The sequence below is a fragment of the Neltuma alba genome, unplaced genomic scaffold, assembly GCF_004799145.2.
Source record: "Neltuma alba isolate B1F8T4 unplaced genomic scaffold, ASM479914v2 tig00010578_pilon, whole genome shotgun sequence".
NCBI lineage: Eukaryota > Viridiplantae > Streptophyta > Magnoliopsida > Fabales > Fabaceae > Neltuma > Neltuma alba.
The window spans coordinates 125001-138751 of record NW_021635443.1 but is presented as its reverse complement, the minus strand read 5'-3'; positions in this window follow the sequence as shown (position 1 = coordinate 138751).

The window sequence follows — 13751 nt, the reverse complement described above, 5'->3', positions numbered from 1 at the left end:
ACTACACGACACGAGTGACGGGTGAAGTTGAAGCAGTAATAGAATATGAGGAAAATGAGTGTTTGAAAGAAGAGAATGTAGTTTATGCTGATGAGGGAGAATTGCTTGAGGTGGATGATGATCAGCGTGGTAACATGTTACATACTAGATGTACCGCTGGCGGAAAGGTGTGTGGTGACATTCTAAATGGAGAGAGTTGTACTAAAGTTGCTTCCAACACATTGGTGGAGCAACTAAACTTGAAGACAACAAAACACCCTCATCCATACGAGGCGCAATGGCTGAATCAACAAGGAGAGATTCAAGTTACTAAGCAAGTTCTGGTGCCGTTCTCTATTGGGAAATTCTATAAAGGTGAAGAGATGTGTGACGTGGTGGAGAGGCCGTGGCAGTATGACAAGAGAGCTGCGCATGGTGGGTTCAAAAAAAGTTACTCCATTACGGAAGAAATCTTGTTTTAGCACTTTTTAATCCTCAACAAGTGCTAAAAGATCAGATGGCCAATGAGAAGAAAAAGGAGAATTTATTTGCAACTAAGGGAGAAGGCTTTGTGCACAGTGAAATATCGTTATCCGGCTTGATGAACTACATGGCTCTAAAATCTTTTCGAAGATTGATCTCAAGAGTGGGTATCATCAGATTCGAATGAAAGAGGGAGATGAATGGAAGACAGCTTTCAAGACCAAGCATGGGTTGTACGAGTGGATGGTTATGCCATTTGGTTTGTCAAATGCACCAAGTACTTTCATGCGTTTGATGAATCATGTGTTGCGTAAGTTCATTGGAAGCTTTGTTGTGGTTTACTTTGATGACATCCTAGTTTATAGCAGGGATCTTGATGAGCATGTGGAGCATCTAAGGAAGGTCTTTGAAGTGCTGCAAGGAGAGAAATCTTTTGGCAATCTCAAGACGTGCCTTAACTCCGCTTCTTAAGACAGTTAAATCAGAGCCCAACCTGATTAGAAAGCCAAGTGCATAACCTAAAGCAAAACCACGATCAGAGAAAAACGAGGAGGACTCCCCTCTAAGGTGCTGGGAGCAAACCCCCGACGAAAGGAAGCTGAAAGTTGGGGAAAGATGGAAAAAACCATTACTAGGTATACCGACCGCCCCGTTGCTCGCATGAGTGAAGGGAAATGCAAGTATCTTTATTTCCAGGTTCACCCGTGAAGGTAGAAAGATTCTCGTTGCTTTCCCCTTTCCTGATAGGTCTGGGCCGGTCCTTTTTCTCACCTTGACAATCAAAACAGCTATTCAAACTCCCTAATAGAATGAAGGGCAGTTGGCTTCATGGCTTGCTATTTTATAGCTTTTTATAATCCATATCTGACAATATAAAAAGGAAGTATCCAGCGTGCTATCAGCTGGAACGGAACAAGGGCTTGAAGAGCTTTCTTGAGGGGTTACGGGATGAAGCTACTAGTACAAGACCAGACTTTTCTTTATTTTGAGCTTCCCCCGCTCGGAGTGGCTACGCTCCTGCACCTGCACTTCAGAGAAGGATATGAAGTAAATACTTTATGTGTTATACTTTTTTTCTTTTTTAAGATCTTGATTGGTTTGAAAGGCATATTGGTTCACGTAAGAATGCGCGTAAAAGGGAGTTATTCATGTTCAAGCTAGTTTTAACAATACCATTGTGACTGTTACGTGTGGTCGTGAGCTGTCCTTGGAATGAATGCCTTAGTTTTGTAAGCTCCTTCATGCCTTTGCTCCCGCAAGCGGGAAAGAGAGTACTCCTATCTTGCTAAACAAAGGGAGAGAGAGGAGGAAGGCAGAGATAGCAAAGCCATTGGTGGAGAGAGGTGGGGCATGCCAAATACTGATTACCGGATTGCCTGATTGCTAGTATGGATATATTCCCTTCGTACCTTTATGACTTTCTTACCTGCTTAACCGCTTCGCCCCTTTACCGCTTTACTGTTAACTAAACAGAGTCTTTATCACCTTAAGTTAAGGAGCAATAGACGGAATTAGTGATAGCTGTACCAATTAGATGAAGGAAGCAAGGGAGTCAATAGACTGTTCGTAGCGAGATAAGACTTTTAACGCTTTCTTCATTGCGCAAGAATTCATATATTAGTAAGGAACTGATTGATCTGTAATAAACTGTCTTAGTCTTACTAGCACCCGTAGTAGGAAAACTTAGAGGAATGGGTAGCGTCTTTACCTTCTTTCATGATGTAGTTGCTTATCCTTTAGGGAAGCATTTCACTCCTTAAAGAGATGTGGAACTCTTTGACAGCAGGAACTTGAGACTCGGCTTAGTGTCTTACGTGATAAGGCCTCTCTTTAAGCATCAAAACAAGAGTTACAGGAGGCGAAGTAGGAGTAGGAGAAAAACAAGTTCCAGCACAAAAATAAGCTCTTCGACCACTTTGTAGCGCTCCTTTTCTAGGCTACGTTCGACTCGTAGAAAGAAGATTCCGAGTTTCAATCGCCTGGCCGATGTCACATCAAAATGATTAAGACGATTCTTTTTCCCTTCGATCATTATCCACTTCAACTAGAAAGAACTAGGAGAGGCACGTTCGGAGATGCTCGAGCGAAGCGAGAGGAAGTGAAACGAGCGATAGCGAGAGGATTTACTCCCCAGCCAGAATCCGAATCTTAAGCTTAAACAAAATCATTCCCGTCCTCAGCACCCGAATCATTCCTATCTGAATCTCCATCCGCCGCATTTGAATCAGAGTACGGAGGTGCGGCAGGTGGTATCGTATATAAGATAACTCTTACTTTTAGGATAGGAGTGCTTCGGCTTCGAAATAGAAGAAGTTGTTTTCAAGGCAACTAGATATTTCGTAAGAGAAGAAAGCCGAACCTCTGATCGGCCTAGACACATAAAAAGAGTCTTGGCGTCGAGAGATATTCCGTAAGTAACTCAGTGCATGTAAGGCTTGGAAAAAAAAATGAAATATGAACACGGTCGTACCGAAGTTTGAGCGAATAAGAAGAGGTCATGACTCTCGTTCACACTGTTCGTCCTAAATTACGTCCATTTCTCTATTCGTTATTAATCTTGCTCACTTTGTTTTACTTTCTTTCTCTGTGTCTGGGTTCAGTTGAATTCTTTCATGCCTTACTTTCAAAGGCTGGGGTGTCGAGCCCTATCTTGTTTCTTGCTGAGAATTGGATGCTCCAGCTGGATTGCATTTTATATTTATTTTTCTGTGCCCGGGGAAACCCACGATTTTGCTCATTCTATGTTGCCTGCCAACCCTCCGCAGGAAGGAGGGGAGGCTCCCAATCTCCCCATAGGGGTCATGGGGCCGGCAGCCCCTAGTATTGACTTCTTAAAAACAAAAATACTCCTCGTTTTCCGTTCCATTTCGCGGGGCCGTAGAAAACCGCGAACCAACTTTTTAGCCGATATTCAGGCGGCTGGAAACGGCTTCCCAGTTTTTACGCCTGAAAATAGCTCAGGTTCTAGAGGAGCTTTCGAAAAACCCGGAGCGATGGAACAATTGCGGTCACAAAGCCGCCGTCGAATTAAAGGTTTTGATCAACGATTGAGAGAGGGAAAGAGGGCTCCTTTCGGAGACATTGGATAGGACAGCTTTTTAGTTCTCACCTGTTAGAAGCGAAAGAGGAAGGTTTCTTTTGGGAGATTTCGTTTGTCGTGAGAGCTTTCAATTCATACATAGAGTCCTCATTCATTGATGGGAGAGTCCCCACCGGTCAGCGATTTGGTTTTATGCATTACACAAGGTGGCACGGACGAGTACTAATTTAATTGGGTACGCAAAAGCCTAACTCAGCTAAGCTAATAAATGCTGCATAAGAGAGTGGGAGGCCGGCCCCTGCCCATCTGGAGGTGCACACCCATTTAGGAACATATGCAAAAAAGGGGTAAAGAGAGAAGTCAATGGAGAACTACCAAATCCAATGACTTTGATTTGTTCGTACCATTCTGTCATCGATCACTGCTGGGTCGGTTGGTGAGTCACCCCCAAAAAAGCATCGAGAAAAGTCAAGCATATATGTTTTATGAAATGATCAGCGGTCTCATTTATGCTATGCCCTGCATCGTGTTCGTGTGTGTTTATTGAGCTTTCTTCACTTCAGCGCCATGCGCTTTGCTTCGCTTTATAGAAGAGAGAGACCGTTGTTTTGTTTTGAGAGTGAAAAGCAAGCGCAAGCGATAGAAAGGATAGTCCCTCGCGCGTTCGCGCGAAACTACTATTGGTGAGATCATTAGTGAAAGAAGGACCAACGACGATCCTATCCTAAAGGAGCAGGAGGAGTCAGTCTTCTTTGAAGATCGAGGAACGTAGTGTCGGACAATTATGCCATTCGGAAGAAGTCTTCTACAGAGGGAAAGCAGCCTGTTACGAGTAAGTGGAGAGGAAAGATCTCCAGAGATTCTTATCTCATTCCATTCCAGTGGCTCGACCAGTAACCAATGGCGAAAACTAAAAAATCCATGGTTTCCCGGTAGAACCCCATTTCGCCCAAGTTGTTGCGAAACCGGAAAAAAGAAGCGGTTTTTCGCACAGCTTGCTCATAGTGCGGGTCCCACTTGTATATTGTATTTGGCCGAAGAAGCATCGGACAGGTTGGAGTTATTACCTTCTTTGGACTCTATGGACCAAGATCTGCTTTCATTATATGGGCAATATCGATCTACTTTAGTAGATCATATGGATGTAGAAAAAGCTTCTGATTTTGATGAATTGGAAACATCTCTTTTCCATTTTTATTTACCTAGTTCATATCTTTGTTTCGTGTGTTCCCGGGAGGAATTCGATCTCTTCAATCTCGGGATACCACCTAAATAACTGCGGCCAGAGAGTCAAATAGGTCGGGAAGAAAGAGTCTGAGGTCGGGTTGGACGACATACATCTTGGTTGGTTCCCCATCCTTGCAGGGTGATGAGACCAATAGCTGTGGAGCACAGATGACCATCTCTTCGAGCAGGGATATGGGGTTGGGCCCCTAGATCCAAGTCTAAAACAAAAAAAGAGAAAGCAGGTTGAGGGGAGGCAAGGCTGGATCTCATGAGTAAGTGACTCGCCGAGTTACCATGGTCCAGCCGGGTCCCGATTCCGGACACTGAGCGAGCTTTAATTGAAGTAGGGGCTGACGTCAGCGACACGGGGGAAAGCTAATGCGATTTTTAAATCATGTTTCAAGGAACGGAATGCGACTATCAGTTTCCTTTGTCCAAAAGCTTTCTGACCGTCACGTGAGAAGATATGGGAAAAAGCAAAGCGGATGAGATGGGACAGAAAGGCCGCCGAGTGGCAAGGGGCGAATCCCTTCCCTTCCATTCCCTACACTGAACGGAAGGTCGGTACTAGGAATCTATCAAAAATATCTGGTCCGGGGAGCTATCTCACGAACTGAACTTCTGAATATTAGCTTTGCAACTACGTGCTTCGAACCTTTCCTGGGATTGTTGTGCCTGCTTGTCCTCATCGAATTGGAGAACTTTTTTGTACGCCCCTTCCTTCCTCTCTTCTTTTCGAAAAGTCAGACTCTGCTCAGGGAGTAATCTTAGATCGGGTCGTGCCCCCCCTTCCATCACCCTCGGGGGAGGAATCATTCCATTCAGCAGTCCTACGTGGGTCAGTGAATGTCTTTGATGAAAGGATTAGACGGTGACAACTAATGCTGTTCACAATGCATGCTGGTTTTTATCCCTCTTCTCCTGCTCTAGTTGCTGTTGTCTAAGCTGATGTCTTTAAGGGTTCAGGGAGGATCAGCATATGGCTGGCTACTTCTGAACCTTGACCTTCGCTTCCCGCTGATCCCAACGTGTGATAGATTGATTCTAGTAATGAAAGTCTTCTCCCATCCGACTGGATCTTTCTCTCTCCATGGGATGAAGTCTAGTGTTCAAGGTCTTTTGGATTGGGCTGTGATCCCTATCTTTTTATAGAGTCTCTTTCATCTAATGGAATGTGTTCAGTATCTCTCTCAGGTTTGAATCTTTTCCTTTTTCATTTATCTGGTGAATCTATTCCCTGGCATGCCTTTGGCAAAGTCAAGTGATGTGGAAAAGTAGCGCAGGACATTTTCAGAGCTGTATGTCAGGTCGAAGGTGAGAACTCGTGCTGTGAACAATCCCTATCATCAAATCTCTGAGATCAGGAAGTGGCCGGGAAGCTTTCCATTCCCGTACGGAAGATGAAAGACGAACCTCTGGTCTAGTGGTTGGAGAATATCGAGCGGCTGTTGAATGTATTTATTTCCCCGTCATTGTGAGCTTTTGCGAGTATAGATATCAGCTCAGGTTAGAAGATGCTGCTGACTTAGCTCGTCCTATCTCAATCTAATGTGATCCCCGAATTCCCTTTGTCGGGACTTTTTCATCTGAGTAGAATGCTCACTCCATTCAATTCCCTTAACTGAGGGAAGGGGGGTTAACTACTTCACCTTCGGAAATGCACCCTAAAAGACTACTTTTCTCAGTAGCTTTCGAAGCAAGAAAATCAGTAATAGATCTGACCGACCAGTCATGTCATCGTGGGACCTAATTTTGGGACAAATCCCGAATCCATGAAATGAGATATCGGTGCTAGAAGCGAAAGTCAAGTGCTTGGCGAATCGATAGTGGATGGTTCCCCTTTGACTGAAGATGGGGCTTCCCTTGCCGCTGCTTTATCTATGGGGCAAGCTCTCTCCTATCCTGTTAGTTCGCGTTGTTCGCTTTGACCCTTTCTATCCCGGGACGCTCCTCGTTGATTCGAGAGTCTGACCAGACTTCGCTCCTTAGTCTTTCAATTAAGCGCTTCTACCCGCCTTGCAACTCGGCTATTAGATCCTTTCCTGGGATTTCCCTCAATTCCATTAATTAAGAGGGGTCCGCTTCCGAACCTCTTCAACTCGTTCAAGCGGCATGAAGCTCATCTTCATTGACTGACTCGGAAATGAGCCCGTCACCCGAGAAGACGGACTGACTGGCATCGTACAATATAGAAGGCTGATCCCGCTTTGTTAGCCGCTCCTTCATCTGTCAGTTAAGCTGCTGATAGCTCATTCCCTGAATCATCGGACACAGCCATACCTTATGTGAGTTTGTTTGCTGGAATAGAGGTGTCATAGGACTTCCCCGATTCAATTAAAGAAGGAATCTCATCTCTCTTCCAATACAAATAGAACAGGAAGAGTAGGAAGTCCGTAGCTTGTAGCTTGGCCTGACTGCTTCCTCCACTAATTGCCGGAAGAAGGCGGCCGTAAAAGAAAGATCTTCTACTTCAACCAGGCATCCCTCAACTGCTGATGCGGCTGCTACGCTTTGATTCTTTATTCCCTCTGCAGTTACTGGATGGGGTGGTATATTGGATCCAGACTGACCACCGTAGTAGGGCGAGAAAGTGATTGATTCAATAGACGGTTATCCATAATCCAGTCTGCAAGATATTTTCGATTGGGCTTGAAGAATGCTCTACGGTCGAGTGGGCTATCGCTCCCGTTCGCCTCAACTCTTTGGTTCCTCTCACGGTATCAGTTCAAGTCCTTCCGTTCCATCCCATTTCCTCCTATCCTGATGGTTGAGCTTCGGAGCTCACGATGTCAGAGTGGCTGTGGTGGGATGATCTAGCTGCTGGCATTCCTCGGAAATTCAGCCTTAGCTACTCGACTGCCCTAATTCGCCTAATGGTCCCGGCTTTTCCCGCTAGCGCTACTCTTGCTTTTGTGCCAGCTTGCTTTCATATGGGCGTCCGGGGGAGACATTTGGAACGAACAGAGGTAGAGGCGAGGATTCATTCAATCACTGTCTTTTCCCGCCTTCCGGTCGATTACAAGACCTCTCAGATAAAGCGTTCTCCTCTCGCTATTGGTGGTCGAGTGGTTGGGTCGGGAGGAGAAAGAGAAAGATGGGTGGGTTCCGTTCAATCCTTAGAATTGGCGATCGTGGGTCTTATTTCTGCCCCGCCCCCTTCTCTGACTCGAAAATACACATATTTCATAGCTGGAAGATGGAAAGTTCATTCTTTATTTTCCGGTTGCTGGTACCGGAGGAATCGATCAGCAACTTCGATCATCTCTTCAACCTCTGGTTGCTTCATTCATTGATCCAATGTTTATACCTTCCTCCCTACCCTGGGACTACGCTTGAACGTGAGCTTCCGGCCCCCGAGGAACTTCACTTTTTTTTTTTTACTTCTTGGTTTAGGGCCGTGTGCAGTAATCTCATCCGCAGGATAGGTGGGAAATATATTTGTATTTCTAGACATAAAAAACTATCGCTTTTAATCAAAATCGATCGATAAAGCTATCGTATAATAGGAATAAATCAATGACTTCTATCGTAGAATAAGAATGAAAGCGATTTGGTGCGCTCACTAAATCGAGAAAAAAAAAAGGCACAAACAAGGAGAGGTACTACTAGTTACTCGACTGTAAAGGAGAGGGACGGTAAGTTCTCGAGCAAAGCGAAGAGGTACGGAGTCGCTCGACTGAAAGGAGAGGGTATTACCACGAGAAGGCATCTGTTACTTCGTTACAGGGCCTATTTGACTATTGAGAATCTTTGTTTCCCACCTCCCAAAGGTTACCCCATTTCTTAGGTCTCCGACCGCTGCTGCTTCTGCTACGGCAGAGGATGGTGGAAAAAAGACTAAGGTGTGTGAGTTCGGCTGTATAAGACGTCACTGTGACTGCTGCTCCCATAGTCTACAACTGAGAACCGCTTCTCTCTGGTCCCTCTCCTTGCTTCTAAGGTAGGACCATCCGGTTTGATTCACTTTCCAGACTAGGGGCCCTTTCTTCGAGCTGTCACTCATAGATTCTGACTTTGATCTTTAGGCGAAATCAAACTCCTTTCGTCCATGAGCCCATACTCTCTTCCGTCACTCCACTCGATCAACATAGGGGAGGGGGTCTTAGCGAGTAAAACAAGAAGGAAGACAAACATAAAAAGTAATTTAGAGGGAGCGAAGTGAGTGAACGGTCTCTAATCAAAGAGTAAATTCCTGGGAAGAGGACCTCGTCCTCTTTCTCTTTCGATAGACTTCCTAAAGGATGATCTAGCTGTGGATGATGTCCCAGCTCGAGAGGTCAACCTTGTAATCTGAATGCCTGCCCCTTCTTCTTTCCTCTAGCGGGCTTTGTCTCATATCACATTCATTCTTCTATGTTATAAGCCTCTGGCTACTCTCGATACCTCTTACTCCAGAATAGTCACGCTTCCCAGTCTCTCAGCGAGTTAGAAGGCGATTGAGGAGTTTTTTTAATCAATATCCGCTATTCTGCATCTGGTCTTTCCGTAAGCCTGCCCATCGAGCTGAGGAGAAAGGAAAGAAGAGCTGGCTTTGTTGTTCCTTCCCGCGATTGGAATGCCAACCCTAGTAGAAAGTGATATTGATTCTTAGCTTTTGAGCAAATAGGATGAGACTATCATCCGAAGTATTGAATACGCTTTTATTTATTGTCGAAATACCAAAAAAATGGACTCGTTGGTTGAAACGAAGGATTTCTAATGGAAGGGAGCAGGCAAAGTCTAGCTGCCTATTCTCTTCCTTAAGTCCCAGACTTTCTAAGACTAGCAGCCTAACAGCGCTCACTAGTGTTATTCCGTTCTCAGTTGATTCAATAGCCAAGGGGCGAAGCGGCCCAATAGCTGCGCTTACAAGAGATTCAATGGCATCGCTTCTTCCTCTAAGCATGCTACCAGTCCACGCTACGGATACTGACTCTAGAGAACGTCGAATCATCATCGCTGAGTCAACAAGACTTGTGACAACAGAAGGAAGAGCCTATCTTTTCTCTATCCTGGAGCCACATTGACTCATTGATAGCACTGGGATGAAAGACCAGCTTCTTCAACAAGAGCGGAGTCGCTCACTGCTATCTTCTCCACCTAATCCACTGCTGATCGAGTCGAGCTAAGCGCAGGGCTTATTCCTTAGCCCAAGCACTAAGCGAAACCTTCAACAGCGGAGAACAGAGCTGCAGCAAGACCCTCAGATTGAATAATATAGGATTCAGTATCAGAAGGCTTGAGTACGAAAGTGGGCTCTTCCTTTATTACGCTATTCTTCCCAAGGGAAAGAGAGAAGACCAAGAAGACCTAGCGAAAGCTTGAAAGCAGAAAGACAGACGGGATCTTCTTCTTTATAATACGATATCGCCAAAGCAAAGAAAGCTCAACCAACCCTTTTTCACAAGAGCTTCACCCAAGAGGGAAGACTCATTGTAGAGAGAGACCGGCCGATGGGGTTATTAAATTTCAGGGGTTATGGCGTGCGTGAGAGAAAGAGTACCATTTCGGGTGTTCCCTTTCCCTATAGAGTAACACCTTTTCTCTATAGAGTAACACCATTGGTTAATGGTATTTTTTTACCTCCTTCCTTATATATGTAATTTGTAGAGTGAAGTGACTGTAGGGGGAAGACACGAAGGCATTAAGAAAGCAATTGCCTTCCCTGGTGCGTGCCTGCTTGAGGCTGATTCGTATGCAGCGGCATCTGTATTTGCGCATGTGGTTAATTTTCAAGTCACCAAAGCATTCTTTTTGACCGGGCTAAGGACCAATGGGGGCACCTTCTCTTAAAGCTCTTAAAGCCAGTAATACTTGTTCGCGCTTCCTTCACCTCGAGAACTGCTTTTGAAAGCCCGTGAGTACACGAGCAGTAAGCGGGGAATATGATTAATCACTTGCTTTGTGTCTTTCACCTCCCAACCCACGCCGGGTTATGTTCGTTCCTCAACCCCAACCAGGGTCTGTCTTATCAGCCTTCTTGTTGGCATGCCAACAAGGTCTCACGATGAGCCACTCGCTTAGAGTTCGGTGCGGGGATCAACACCCTTCCTTCAGGCTAGTTCAGCTCTAGATAAGAAACCGACCAAAAGCATCGCAATAGACGCAACAGCAACCTGCACCCACCGGCACTTTCCACCTAGTTCACTGACCTCACAAGTCTTATTTTGCTCTCTATTGTCCACCAAGGAAACTCCAAACAACTCCACTGCGACTGAGCGATCTGACCTTCTTACTCGGTATGGAAGGACTCTTGACTTACTCAGAGACTCAGTCTTCTGACTTTATATGAGGAGGAGGTTGAATCAATAGCTATAGTATACACGCTACGATCTTTCTTTTCTTAAGAAATTACGGCTTTGTTCTCCTTTCAAATTCAAACACCATCTGCATCCACCGGAATAATAAATTTAGGAAAGGTCAACAGGATCGTAACGTTCGCTTTCTCCAGCCTGGTTTGACCCACTTCCTTAGCTACCGAGCTCCCAATCAACCCCATTGAACTGACTGACTTGCTTAACTTAACGCGTCTGTCTGGAAAGCCAAAGACAAAGAGAGGTGCTTCCTATACCGAGCATTCATGAGTGCATATTGAGAGAGATGGTGGCATATTGATATATCCTCCTCAATGCTATACTGCGCGCTTATCACTCTGTATTGCACGGCTTGCATTAGGTGATCTCTTTGACGGAACGGATAAAGGGATCTATCTCCTTAGTTACGGGCAGTTAGACCTCATCTACTGCGCCCCCCGGCTCTCGAATAGAATGACGTATGAGAGAAAGCTGCTCGTAAGCGGCTTCCTCTTTCTGTTCCACCACTACAGAAGGTACTAGTCTCTGACAAGGACAAGTACCTTCTAATCTTTGGAAAAGGTAGAACGGGTTCTTTCGGACAGAGTCTTACGATAGGTTTCCTTGAACGCTATTCCCTTTATACCTTGAATGGACTGTTTATAGAAGCGAAAATTCCGTTCGTTTAAGTTAAGATGATTGATTGCTTTGGCTTTGCTCTCTAGGGCCAAGCCCAAAGTTCTTCTTTGGCATGTGGCTTACCGGTACAAAACGAGTGATCTTGGTGCCTGCCATAGTGCCATTACGCGTTTATACTATTCCAAGTGGATTTGGTCTCGGCTAAGCCGATTTTGTGATCGGTGGATGAAGGATGAATGGTTCAGCCCGGCTCAAGCTAGTGAAAAGACCTACATAAAATCTGGAATAGAAATCCCTGGATGTAGGGTCAGCTCAAAGATGGGCTGTTCCTGGTTCCCTTGGGAACAAAATGACACTATTGCTTTAGTAGAACGCCATAAAAAGAAGGTAGCATCTTCTTGTCACGATGTAATTCCTCAATTATGATTTTTCTGCAAATGAAAAGTCCTTTCTCGGGTCTCATAAATAATGGATCGACCACAATAGTAGATTACACTTAGAAAAAGTGGTAATCTATTTCCTTACGGGTTGAGCCGATCTCCGAAGAAAGGTCAATCTACCTACTATCTATCCCCGGGGCGGAGTATTCACTATTCATCTTTGACCTAGTCACGTAGGATCAGGATAAACTAAAGAGCTAGCCTGCCATGCACCCTTGCTTCACGCCAGTAATTCACTATCTTCTGATATACCTATTTCTGATTTAAAGACGAGAGATTTCGAACCTGAAGACGTAGAGCCGTCTATCTACTTTCCCTTATGGTAGAGCCAAGTCCCTATGGAGACTACCGGTCCTGTTCAGTGGGGGCTTTTTCACAGGCCCTTTCAAATCTCGAAGTACTAAAAAGTACGTCCGCCCAATCACAAAAATCATCTGCCCGCCTCCTGAGCGGATTAGCGGATGGAGCATACCGGTTCATGCCATCAATCCTCCTTTGCTTTTTCTACTGATGACATTCTCTTAGAAATGGAAGATTTATCTTGCCCATATGTACTTTCTTTGATCTTCTTTCTTGTCGGATTATCAGGGGGATAAAGAAAAAGTATATACCCCAGACTCGCGATTCGGGGATTTCCCTGGCTAGGATGCATCAGATTGGATGCTTCCTCCTTTAAGGAAGGTGCCTAGCCTCGCTAAAGGACATGCTACCACCCGCTGACAAAGTCAAGCAGGAAAGTCATCAGGGGACAAATCAATAGGAAATGCCTTTCTCCTCGAAGAATGCCCGCTAAAGCTCAACTAGCAGCGAAAGGAGAAAGAGGTGGAGCTTTATCCGCATCCACAGGTTAGCTTGAGAGTGAACTTTGCTTTCTTAAGCAGTCGTGAGATTAGGCGTTTAGAGATCGACACTGAGTTAGTAAAGAACTTGGAATCACTAAAGTGCTGCTTTCTTCTTTTCCAGAGGATTTGAATTGTGTTCTCCTTTTGAAAAGAGAAGTGGAAAAAATTCCTTATCTTATAGTAGTCTATTCTGCCCTGCCGTTCCTTCCTTCCCGGCCTCCCAAAGCCCTTAGCTGAGAAGCTGCTTAAAAGAAAGTCTCACACGTGGATATCTAAAAGAATGCGATAGAACACCTTTTCTGACATCAGGAGATGAAAGCTTCAAGCCAATCGGTCGGGTAAGCCAAGGGCATGGATGAGTGAACTCGATGCTAGAAGGCTGCCCCGACTGTGCATCGAGAAGTTCGTCTAAGCATGACTTTATGTGGGAACGTCGATCTCTAAATCTTCCATCTCTAGCGTGGATGGATAAGGCTGAAGCTAGTCCTTTTCGTGGATTCTGCAAGAGAGGCTATTCTTGCCTACTCCGCTACTAAACTCACTTGGAGAAAGCAACTCGGTCTACCGAAGAGACAGGACAGAAAGTCATTTCTTTTCCCCATTGCATGCGACAACTAGTCGAGAAAAAAGGAAAGAAAGCCTAAGCTATAGCAATAGCGCGCTACTCAAGATCAAGAAAGATTGAATGTATAGGGCGAAAGAAGGGACGATGAGTATCACCATGGGGGTGAAGACCAAATATGGCAGCTACATCTAGCAAGGTGGGTGTCGTTATCATACCGAATTGTAAGTCTTTTATCTTTCGATAGGGAATGAGATACGTAGTCAT